Raw genomic sequence first — 13,352 nt, 5'->3', positions numbered from 1 at the left:
CCCTCTCTCTCTTTTCCCCCCTCGAGGAATCCTATTCCAACTAGGATTGGGGGGGGGGGGAGAATCCTACTCCCGGAGGGAGTAGGACTCCCTTGGTGCGCCCTCCTTGGCCGGCCGCCCCCTCCCCCTTGGCTCCTTTATATACGGAGGCAGGGGCACCCTAGGACACACAAGTTGATCCTTGAGATCGTTCCTTAGCCGTGTGTGGTGCCCCCTGCCACCATATTCCACCTCGATCATATTGTAGCGGTGCTTAGGCAAAGCCCTGCGACGGTAGAACATCAAGATCGTCACCACGCCGTCATGCTGACGGAACTCCTCCCCGACGCTTTGCTGGATCGGAGCCAGGGGATTGTCATCGAGTTGTACGTGTGCTAAGAACTCGGAGGTGCCGGAGTAATGGTGCTTGGATCAGTCGGATCGGGAAGACGTACGACTACTTCCTCTATGTTGCGTCAACGCTTCCGCAGTCGGTCTGCGTGGGTACATAGACAACACTCTCCCCTCTCGTTGCTATGCATCACCATGATCTTGCGTGTGCGTAGGAATTTTTTTGAAATTACTGCGTTCCCCAACAGTGGCATCCGAGCCTAGGTTTTATCGTTTGATGTTATATGCACGAGTAGAACACAAGTGAGTTGTGGGCGATATAAGTCATACTGCCTACCAGCATGTCATACTTTGGTTCGGTGGTATTGTTGGACGAGACGACCCGGACCAACATTACGCGTACGCTTACGCGAGACCGGTTCTCCCGACGTGCTTTGCACATAGGTGGCTTGCGGGCGACTGTCTCTCCAACTTTAGTTGAACCGAGTGTGGCTACGCCCGGTCCTTGCGAAGGTTAAAACGGAGTCTATTTGACAAACTATCGTTGTGGTTTTGATGCGTAGGTGAGATTGGTTCTTGCTTAAGCCCGTAGCAGCCACGTAAAACTTGCAACAACAAAGTAGAGGACGTCTGACTTGTTTTTGCAGGGCATGTTGTGATGTGATATGGTCAAGGCATGATGCTGAATTTTATTGTATGAGATGATCATGTTTTGTAACCGAGTTATCGGCAACTGGCAGGAGCCATATGGTTGTCGCTTTATTGTATGCAATGCAATCGCGATGTAATGCTTTACTTTATCACTAAGCGGTAGTGATAGTCGTGGAAGCATAAGATTGGCGAGACGAGAACGATGCTATGATGGAGATCAAGGTGTCGCGCCGGTGACGATGGTGATCATGACGGTGCTTCGGAGATGGAGATCACAGGCACAAGATGATGATGGCCATATCATATCACTTATATTGATTGCATGTGATGTTTATCTTTTATGCATCTTATCTTGCTTTGATTGACGGTAGCATTATAAGATGATCTCTCACTAATTATCAAGAAGTGTTCTCCCTGAGTATGCACTGTTGCGAAAGTTCTTCGTGCTGAGACACCACGTGATGATCGGGTGTGATAGGCTCTACGTTCAAATACAACGGGTGCAAAACAGTTGCACACGCGGAATACTCAGGTTATACTTGACGAGCCAAGCATATACAGATATGGCCTCGGAACACGGAGACCGAAAGGTCGAGCGTGAATCATATAGTAGATATGATCAACATAGTGATGTTCACCAATGAAACTACTCCATCTCACGTGATGATCGGACATGGTTTAGTTGATTTGGATCACGTGATCACTTAGAGGATTAGAGGGATGTCTATCTAAGTGGGAGTTCTTAAGTAATATGATTAAATTGAACTTAAATTTATCATGAACTTAGTCCTGGTAGTATTTTGCAAATTATGTTGTAGATCAATAGCTCGCGTTGTTGCTTCCCTGTGTTTATTTTGATATGTTGTTAGAGAAAATTGTGTTGAAAGATGTTAGTAGCAATGATGCGGATTGGATCCGTAATCTGAGGTTTATCCTCATTGCTGCACAGAAGAATTATGTCCTTGATGCACCGCTAGGTGACAGACCTATTGCAGGAGCAGATGCAGACGTTATGAACGTTTGGCTAGCTCAATATGATGACTACTTGATAGTTTAGTGCACCATGCTTAATGGCTTAGAATCGGGACTTCAAAGACGTTTTGAACGTCATGGAGCATATGAGATGTTCCAGGAGTTGAGGTTAATATTTCAAGCAAATACCTTAGTTGAGAGATATGAAGTCTCCAACAAGTTCTATAGCTAAAAGATGGAGGAGAATCGCTCAACTAGTGAGCATGTGCCCAGATTGTCTGAGTACTACAATCGCTTGAATCAAGTGGGAGTTAATCTTCCAGATAAGATAGTGATTGACAGAATTCTCTAGTCACCATCACCAAGTTAGTAGAACTTCGTGATGAACTATAATATGCAAGGGATGACGAAAATAATTCCCAAGCTCTTCGTGATGCTGAAATCGACGAAGGTAGAAATCAAGAAAAACATCAAGTGTTGATGGTTAACAAGACCACTAGTTTCAAGAAAAGGGCAAAGGGAAGAAGGGGAACTTCAAGAAGAACGGCAAGCAAGTTGCTCAAGTGAAGAAGCCCAAGTCTGGTCCTAAGCCTGAGACTAAGTGCTTCTACTGCAAAGGGACTGGTCACTAGAAGCGGAACTACCCCAAGTGATTGGCGGATAAGAAGGATGGCAAAGTGAACATAAGTATATTTGATATACATCTGATTGATGTGTACTTTACTAGTGTTTATAGCAACCCCTCAGTATTTGATACTAGTTCAGTTGCTAAGATTAGTAACTCGAAACGGGAGTTGCAGAATAAACAGAGACTAGTTAAGGGTGAAGTGACGATGTGTGTTGGAAGTGGTTCCAAGATTGATATGATCATCATCGCACACTCCCTATAATTTCGGGATTAGTGTTGAACCTAAATAAGTGTTATTTGGTGTTTGCGTTCAGCATGAATATGATTTGATCATGTTTATTGTAATATGGTTATTCATTTAAGTAAGAGAATAAATTGTTGTTCTGTTTACATGAATAAAACCTTATATGGTTACACACCCAATGAAAATAGTTCGTTGGATCTCGATCGTAGTGATACACATAATCATAATATTGAAACCAAAAGATGCAAAGTTAATAATGATAGTGCAACTTATTTGTGGCACTGCCGTTTAGGTCATATTGGTGTAAAGCGCATGAAGAAACTCCATGCTGATGGGCTTTTGGAATCACTTGATTATGAATCAGTTGATGCTTGCGAACCATGCCTCATGGGCAAGATGACTAAGACTCCGTTCTTCGGAACAATGGAGCGAGCAACAGATTTGTTGGAAATCATACATACTGATGTATGTGGTCCGATGAATATTGAGGCTCGCGACAGGTATCATTATTTTCTGATCTTCACAGATGATTTGAGCAGATATGAGTATATCTACTTGATGAAACATAAGTCTGAAACATTTGAAAAGTTCAAAGAATTTCAGAGTGAAGTGAAAAATCATCGTAACAAGAAAATAAAGTTTCTACGATCTGATCGTAGAGAAGAGTATTTGAGTTACGAGTTTGGCTTTCAGTTAAAAACAATGTGAAATAGTTTCACTACTCACGCCACCTGGAACACCACAATGTAATGGTGTGTCCGAACGTCATAACCGTACTTTATTAGATATGGTGCGATCTATGATGTCTCTTACCGATCTACCACTATCGTTTTGGGGTTATGCATTAGAGACAGCTGCATTCACGTTAAATAGGGCACCATCTAAATCCGTTGAGACGACACCGTATGAACTATGGTTTGGCAAGAAACCTAAGCTGTTGTTTCTTAAAGTTTGAGGTTGCAATGCTTATGTGAAAAAGTTTCAACCTGATAAGCTCAAACCCAAATCGGAGAAATGTGTCTTCATAGGATATCCAAAGGAAACTATTGGATACACCTTCTATCACAGATCCGAAGGCAAGACTTTTGTTGCTAAATTCGGAAACTTTCTAGAGAAGGAGTTTCTCTCGAAAGAAGTGAGTGGGAGGAAAGTAGAAAACTTGATAAGGTAATTGTACCTTCTCCCTTATTGGAAAGTAGTTCATCACAGAAATCTGTTCTTGTGACTACTACACCAATTAGTGAGGAAGATAATGATGATGATCATGTAACTTCAGATCAAGTTACTACCGAATCTCGTAGGTAAACCAGAGTAAGATCCGCACCAGAGTGGTACGGTAATCCTGTTCTGGAAGTCATGTTACTAGACCATGACGAACTTGCGAACTATGAGGAAGCGATGATGAGCCCAGATTCCGCGAAATGTTTTGAGGCCATGAAATCTGAGATATGATCCATGTATGAGAACAAAGTATGGACTTTGATGGATTTGCCCGATGATCGGCAAGCCATAAAAATAAATGGATCTTCAAGAGGAAGACGGACGCTGATAGTAGTGTTATTATCTACAAAGCTAGAATTGTCGCAAAAGGTTTTCGACAAGTTCAAGGTGTTGACTGCGATCAGAGATTCTCACTCGTATCTATGCTTAAGTCTGTCCGAATCATGTTAGCAATTGCCGCATTTTATGAAATCTAGCAAATGGATAAACAAAACTGAATTCCTTAATGGATTTATTGAAGAAGAGTTGTATACGATGCAACTAGAAGGTTTTGTCAATCCGAAAGGTACTAACAAAATGTGCAAGCTCCAGCGATCCATCTGTGAACTGGTGCAAGCATCTCGGAGTTGGAATATACGCTTTGATGAGTTGATCAAAGCATATAGTTTTATACAGACTTGCGGTGAAGCCTGTATTTACAAGAAAGTGAGTGGGAGCACTACGGCATTTCTGATAAGTATATGTGAATGACATATTGTTGACCGGAAATAATGTAGAATTATTCTGTAAAGCATAAAGGAGTGTTTGAAAGGAGTTTTTCAAAGAAAGACTTCGGTGAAGCTGCTTACATATTGAGCTTCAAGATCTATAGAGATAGATCAAGACGCTTGATAAGTTTTTCCAATGAGTACATACCTTGACAAGATTTTAAAGTAATTCAAAATGGAGCAGTCAGAGAAAGAGTTCTTGCCTGTATTACAAGGTGTGAAGTTGAGTAAGACTCAAAGCCCGACCACGGCAGAAGATAGAAAGAGAATGAAAGTCATTCCCTATGCCTTGGCCATAGGTTCTATAAAGTATGTCATGCTGTGTACCAGATCTATTGTATACCCTGCACTGATTTGGCAAGGGAGTACAATAGTGATCTAGGAGTAGATCACTGGACAGCGGTCAGAATTATCCTTAGTGAAATAAGGATATGTTTCTCGAATATGGACGTGAAAAAAAGGTTCGTTGTAAAAAGTTACGTCGATGCAAGTTTTGACACAGATCTGGAAGACTCTAAGTCTCGATCTAGATACATATTGAAAGTGGGAGCAATAAGCTAGAGTAGCTCCGTGCAGAGCATTGTTGACATAGAAATTCACAAAATACTTATGGATCTGAATGTAACAGACCCGTTGACTAAAATTATCTCACAAGCAAAACATGATCACACCTTAGTACTCTTTGGGTGTTAATCACCTAGCGATGTGAACTAGATTACTGACTCTAGTAAACCCTTTGGGTGTTGATCACATACCGATGTGAACTATGGGTGTTAATCACATGGTGATGTGAACTATTGCTGTTAAATCACATGGCGATGTGAACTAGATTATTGACTCTAGTGCAAGTGGGAGACTGAAGGAAAATATGCCCTAGAGGCAATAATAAAGTTATTATTTATTTCCTTATATCATGATAAATGTTTATTATTCATGCTAGAATTCTATTAACCGGAAACATAATACATGTGTGAATACATAGACAAACAGAGTGTCACTAGTATGCCTCTACTTGACTAGCTCGTTAATCAAAGATGGTTATGTTTCCTAACCATAAACAAGGAGTTGTTATTTGATTAACGGGATCACATCATTAAGTGAATGATCTGATTGACATGACCCATTCCATTAGCTTAGCACCCGATCGTTTAGTATGTTGCTATTGCTTTCTTCATGACTTATACATGTTCCTATGACTATGAGATTATGCAACTCCCGTTTACCGGAGGAACACTTTGGGTGCTACCAAACGTCACAACGTAACTGGGTGATTATAAAGGAGTACTACAGGTGTCTCCAAAGGTACATGTTGGGTTGGCGTATTTAGAGATTAGGTTTTGTCACTCCGATTGTCGGAGAGGTATCTCTGGGCCCTCTCGGTAATGCACATCACTTAAGCCTTGCAAGCATTGCAACTAATGAGTTAGTTGCGGGATGATGTATTACAAAACGAGTAAAGAGACTTGCCGGTAACGAGATTGAACTAGGTATTGGGTACCGACGATCGAATCTCGGGCAAGTAACATACCGATGACAAAGGGAACAACGTATGTTGTTATGCGGTCTGACCGATAAAGATCTTCGTAGAATATGTAGGAGCCAATATGGGCATCCAGGTCCCGCTATTGGTTATTGACCGGAGATGTGTCTCGGTCATGTCTACATTGTTCTCGAACCGTAGGGTCCGCACGCTTAATGTTACGATGACAGTTATTATGTGTTTATGCATTTTGATGTACCGAAGATTGTTCAGAGTCCCGGATGTGATCATGGACATGACGAGGAGTCTCGAAATGGTCGAGACATAAAGATTGATATATTGGAAGCCTATGTTTGGATATCGGAAGTGTTCCGGGTGAAATCGGGATTTTACCGGAGTACCGGGAGGTTACCGGAACCCCGCGGGAGCTATATGGGCCTTAGTGTGTTTTACTGCAAAGGAGAAAGGGGCAGCCCAAGGTGGGCCGCGCGCCTCCCCCCTCCCCTGGTCCTATTAGGACAAGGAGAGGTGGCCGGCCCCCTCTCTCTCTTTCCCCCCCTCGAGGAATCCTATTCCAACTAGGATTGGGGGGGGGGGGGGGGGAGAATCCTACTCCCAGAGGGAGTAGGACTCCCTTGGCACGCCCTCCTTGGCCGGCCGCCCCCTCCCCCTTGGCTCCTTTATATACGGAGGCAGGGGGCACCCTAGGACACACAAGTTGATCCTTGAGATCGTTCCTTAGCCGTGTGCGGTGCCCCCTGCCACCATATTCCACCTCGATCATATTGTAGCGGTGCTTAGGCGAAGCCGCTGCGACGGTAGAAACATCAAGATCGTCACCCACGCCGTCATGCTGACGGAACTCCTCCCCGACGTTTGCTTGAATCGGCCCCGGGGAAGCACGAGCTGTATCGTGTGCTAAGAAACTCGGAGTGTGCGAGTAACGTGCTGGATCGGTGGATGAGAAGACGTACGACTACTTCCTCTACGTTGCGTCAACGCTTCCGCAGTCGGTCTGCGTGGGTACGTAGACAACACTCTCCCTCTCTGCTATGCATCATGACTTGCGTGTGCGTAGAATTTTTGAATTACAATCAACCATGATCTTGCTGGCTAGAACAATTTTGAAATTACTGCTATCCCCAACAATGACTCTCATAACCACATTAATATACTTCATCATTCATCAAACTTGGCATTACATCACAACATTGCGCAAAACAAGTTAACGTCTCTCAATTGTTGTTGCAAGTTTTACGTCTGCAATAGGGTTCTAGCAGACGTTTCTTACTAGTGAAGCCACAAGTGATTTGTCAACTTCTATTTACCCTTCATAAGGACCCTTTTCATCGAATCCGCTCTAACTAAAGTGGGAGAGACAAACACCCGCCAGCCACCTTATGCAACTAGTGCATGTCAGTCGGTGGAACCGGTCTCATGTAAGCGTACATGTAAGGTTGGTCCAGGCCGCTTCATCCCACAATACCGCTGAAGCAAAATAAGACTAGTAGCGGCAAGAAAGTTGACAACATCTACGCCCACAACAAATTGTGTTCTACTCGTGCAAAGAGAACTACGCATAGACCTAGCTCATGATGCCACTGTTGGGGAATGTTGCAGAAAACAAAAATTTTATTACGGTTTCACCAAGATCCATCTATGAGTTCATCTAGCAACGAGTGATCGGATTGCATCTACATACCTTTGTAGATCACGCGCAGAAGCGTTCAAAGAACGGGGATGAAGAAGTCGTACTCGACGTGATCCAAATCACCAGAGATCCTAGCGCCGAACGGACGGCACCTCCGTGTTCAACACACGTACGGTCAGCATGACGTCTCCTCCTTCTTGATCCAGCAAGGGGGGAGGAGAGGTTGATGAAGATCCAGCAGCACGACGGCGTGGTGGTGGATGCAGCAGTCACCGCAGCAGGGCTTCGCCGTTCTTCTGCGAGAGGGAGAGGTGTAGCAGGGGAGAGGGAGGCGCCAAGAGTCAAGGGTGCGGCTGCCCCTCCCTCCCACCCCGCTTTTATATAGGCTCCCCAAGGGGGGCGCCGGCCCTAGGAGATGGGATCTCCTAGGGGGGCGGCCAAGGGTGGAGTGGCCCCCAAGGCAAGTGGGGTGCCCCCCCCCCCACCCTAGGGTTTCCAACCCTAGGCGCAGGGGGTGGGCCAAGGGGGGCGCACCAGCCCACTATGGGCTGGTTCCCCTCCCCACTTCAGCCCATGGGGCCCTCTGGGATGGGCGGTCCCACCCGGTGGACCCCCGGGACCCATCCGGTGGTCCCGGTACAATACTGGTGACCCCCGAAACTCTCCCGATGGCCGGAACTGCACTTCCTATATATAATTCTTCAGCTCCGGACCATTTCCGGAACTCCTTGTGGCGTCCGGGATCTCATCCGGGACTCCAAACAACTTTCAGGTTACTGCATATTCATATCTCTACAACCATAGCATCACCGAACCTTAAGTGTGTAGACCCTACGGGTTCGGGAGACATGTAGACATGACCGAGATGGATCTCCGGTCAATAACCAACAGCGGGATCTAGATACCCATGTTGGCTCCCACATGCTCCTCGATGATCTCATCGGATGAACCACGATGTCGAGGATTCAAGCAACCCCGTATACAATTCCCTTTGTCAATCGGTACGTTACTTGCCCGAGATTCGATCATCGGTATCCCAATACCTCGTTCAATCTCGTTACCGGCAAGTCACTTTACTCGTAACGTAATGCATGATCCCGTGACCAGACACTTGGTCACTTTGAGCTCATTATGATGATGCATTACCGAGTGGGCCCAGAGATACCTCTCCGTCATACGGAGTGACAAATCCCAGTCTTGATCCGTGTCAACCCAACAGACACTTTCGGGGATACCCGTAGTATACCTTTATAGTCACCCAGTTACGTTGTGACGTTTGGTACACCCAAAGCACTCCTACGGTATCCGGGAGTTACACGATCTCATGGTCTAAGGAAAAGATACTTGACATTGGAAAAACTCTAGCAAACAAACTATACGATCTTGTGCTATGTTTAGGATTGGGTCTTGTCCATCACATCATTCTCCTAATGATGTGATCTTGTTATCAATGACATCCAATGTCCATAGTCAGGAAACCATGACTATCTATTGATCAACGAGCTAGTCAACTAGAGGCTTACTAGGGACATGTTGGTGTCTATGTATTCACACATGTATTACGATTTCCGGATAACACAATTATAGCATGAATAAAAGACAATTATCATGAACAACGAAATATAATAATAATCCTTTTATTATTGCCTCTAGGGGATATTTCCAACACACACATGGTCGTACTGGTGGTCATACTGGCTGCAGACAGGCCTGAAAATTGCTTTTTCGGGTGGGATTCTTCACCGATTTGTCCCCATTTGTTCCTACGTGATCCTTGGTTAATAAGGAGTGGTTTGGGAGAGGATTAGGTTCACCTAGAGCCCTCGAATGAAGGTGGATGAATCACATCTACTAAAGAGAACCAAAGAAGCCCTTATATATACTTCTCCAACCCTAGCCGCCGTCATCCATCACTCACAGAACTATCTCCATCTCCATTGCTTCTCAAAGAGGACCCCCATAGAGCCAATAATAGCCAAGACAAGAGGAGGAAGAGGACTGTAACATCCCAAAATTCTAAATTTTCGAATACTATAATAATTAAAATATATGATTGTTTGATTGATTGATTCGGTAAAATTGATTGGAATTTTAAAACTTTTGAAGCTTTGAATGAGAGGGAATAAAAGGACTTTCCAAAAAAATGTTTCTGTTTGAAAATATTTGAATTTGGAAATATTTCAAACTTCATGCCACTCAATGATCCTCATGATTTCTTCAATGAAAGAGGGTGGGAAGTAAAGAAATATTTCATTTGAATTTGTCATTTAAATTTTGTTTTTAACTCAAAGAGGCATTTGAATTTTATTTAGAAAAAAACTTTTCTGACAAAGAACACTTAAAACAAAAGTGTTAAGAGGGAGTAACATGACACCCCCAAATGTTGGAATATTTTTTTCATAGAGTTTTGAAAGTCATTTGGATTTTGTTTGAATTAAAAAAATGATTTTTCAAAAAGTATTTTATTTTCCCCTGGAAAATATCCCATTAAATTGGGCTTAATTTTCTGATCGTTTTGATATATAATACTCCTATATTTTATTTTGTTTAAATGATTTTTATTTGCGGAATCTTTTTAAAAAGGAAAGGTATTTTTTTTGTTTCAGGCCAAATCCGGCCCGATCGCGCCAGATCATCTCCTTCCTCACGAATGGGATTTCGTTCCCGAGCACAGCCGCGTCGGCCATCGCTGGAGATCACGGGATTCGCGAAATCCCTTGCCCCCTCCTCCAAACCGACCTCCCCCCGTATAAAAAGGCCACCACCCGCACCAATTCCCGCCCCTAGAGCTGCCTCTCCTCGCCCCACACTACCGCGCCACCTCGCCGGAGTTCGCCGGACCACCGCCGCCATTGCCGCCCCGCCCCACCACCTCTGGCCATCCCCGCCACCCACGGACCCCACCACTCGCTCCGCCCCACTCTGCCGCCCTCGACCGTCCCTTCCCCGACGTCGGAGGGCCACCAGAGGACGTCGCCGGAGCTCCACCAGAACCCCATCACCGGAACTGCTACAGTAAATCCCGACCTACTGTTCATTTTTTTCGTTCTGTTTTTAAAACAGCATAGTTTCAATCTTGTAAAATCTATAGTTAATTATCTACGAGGTATTTTTGAGTGATTCCAACTGCCTTGGATCACAAATTTTATGAAGTTTCTGTTACTTCAATTTTATTTCACATTTGAGCAGTTTAAATTTGTGTTTGTATGAATTTGCTCAAATGACTAGATTTGAGATATATTGAGTTAGGAATATTATTTTTGACCGATTCTTTTTGCTCCTGGTCTCTAGGACCTTTGTTTATCCAGTAGTATTTATTATTTTATTTCTAGGTTAATTTAAATTAGGTTTTTAGCAAAACAGTACTGTTTTACTTATAGTTCTGTTTTAGCCATTTCTTTATTGTTTTTATTAGTTTTAAATTATTTCTTTTTGTCACTTTTGACAAAATTAGTTGTGTTTCTGTTAGATAACAGGAGAAAAATTTATTTTTATTTTAAAATTTATTTTTCCTTAGCTTTGTATGAAAACTTCTATAGGTCACAGTTAGAGTTTTATAAAAGCTTTTTATTTGTTTCTTTTTGCAAATAAAATTTTATGAAAAATACTTCCTGTTAACTTAGTTGTTTTACTTTTTATTTTCTGTTAAATTATTAGTTTAGTGTTTTAATTGCTATTATGTTTTTTACTTAGGGCAAAACTATGTTAGATGCTTGTAGCAAAGTCATAGAATTTCGTTGGTAGTTTTTCTTTCTAGTTTTATTTGAAGCTTCTTTGGAATTTGTTTGAGTTTTATTATTGAGTTTCTTTGTTGTTTTGATTGTTATTTTGAGTGGTGGAATGATTGCTTATGTGAATGCCATGTTTATTATTATAGATTTCATCGGAGAGTTACATATAGTCTTATCAACTTTCTGAGAGCGTTATTATTCTTCATCAACTTACCAGGCAAGTTCACTTTGACCATGTTTTTCATACCTATGTTTTATTTGCGTGTAGTAGCACCCTTTCAATAATCCCTCCAATAGTGATATTGATTTCTTGTAGTTGAGTAGAATGCATGAGGTAGGAACCCATCTCCCTGTTATCAAGCCTGGGATGTTATATAGCTTTAATGCTACGCTATAGTAGACGGGGTTTGGTATGAGTGCATGAGAGTGGTGTGAAGAAGGAGGACTCTACATCAATGGCGACAACTTCATGATGGCACCGGCAAGGACTGCATCTTCAGGACTCCTCAAAATTTTGAGACAAGAGACAAGAATTCAATACACACTATTGGGTGAAGGACGGTTGACGGGCACCCTGAAGAAACCAGTGGTTGGCCGGGATGCATGGAGAAGCGCCATGACATCTTGCGGAAAGCTTCACCCAGACTCAAAGAGACGAAAGAATACTTCATGCCCGGAAGCTTACCTGTGCAATTGCAAGTCACTATGGGTTGTGGCTTGGTTGACCTTAGTTGTGACTCTGGCTGGGACGGTGCTAGCAGATGTAGAACTACGGTAGGATTGGATGAGCACCGGACAGTGGTCAGAGGAACTCTTCGGACGACCATGATTCGATCATCCTGTTCTCAAACATCCTGAAGTGCGAGAATGTAAAGAGAGGGATCGAATCTTGCGGGTAAAGTGTACAAACCTCTGCAGAGGGTTAAAAACCTAATCAATTAGTCATGTCCCCGGTTACGGACAATTTGAGCCTCTTGACTTGGATCTATCTCGGACCTCTCAACACCGGACTGATAACTTAATTGTGGGCAACTTATGATGATTTGGGCTATGAGACATCGGTTGGCGGAACCATGTCATGATAGAAAACTCCGTACAGACTCCGATTAATTCCTTTGATGTAGGGAAAATAAAACCAGCTTTTATGCAAACAAAACTCAGATACAGAGCCACAAAGCCATATTGCATATAGTATAGTTTATCATTTGTTTTCTCTTGTTGTGATATTGCCGGTCCATTCAATGTACTGACCTACACGGCTGCAACGTATCATGTTGTAGATATTTCTTCGATGAGCAACAGTTACGATACAGGGTTACAGTCTACACTCAACTTGCCGATGGCGTTGATGGGACTCCACACCCGATTGTTTGTTTCCGCTGAGACTTATGAGGTATATATCAGTTTTACGTTATTTATACACGTGATTGCACTTTGATATATACATTGATGTACTGTGTGTGCCAGCATACCGATCCAGGGATGGCACAGATACACAGAGGCTTGACCGTCTGAGGTTGGGTCGCTACAGATATGGTATCAGAGCACATGTTGACTGTAGGACGTGACCCTAGAAATCGGAAAGCCCCAGGATAGGAAATCTCTAAAATCTTATTTTCAAAAAAACATCCCTTACTTCTTATCTTTTCTGATTTTATAAAATATCCTCTCTTACCT

The sequence above is a fragment of the Triticum aestivum genome, chromosome 1A (assembly GCF_018294505.1).
Source record: "Triticum aestivum cultivar Chinese Spring chromosome 1A, IWGSC CS RefSeq v2.1, whole genome shotgun sequence".
Lineage (NCBI taxonomy): Eukaryota > Viridiplantae > Streptophyta > Magnoliopsida > Poales > Poaceae > Triticum > Triticum aestivum.
Note: the sequence above shows the minus strand (reverse complement) of the source record.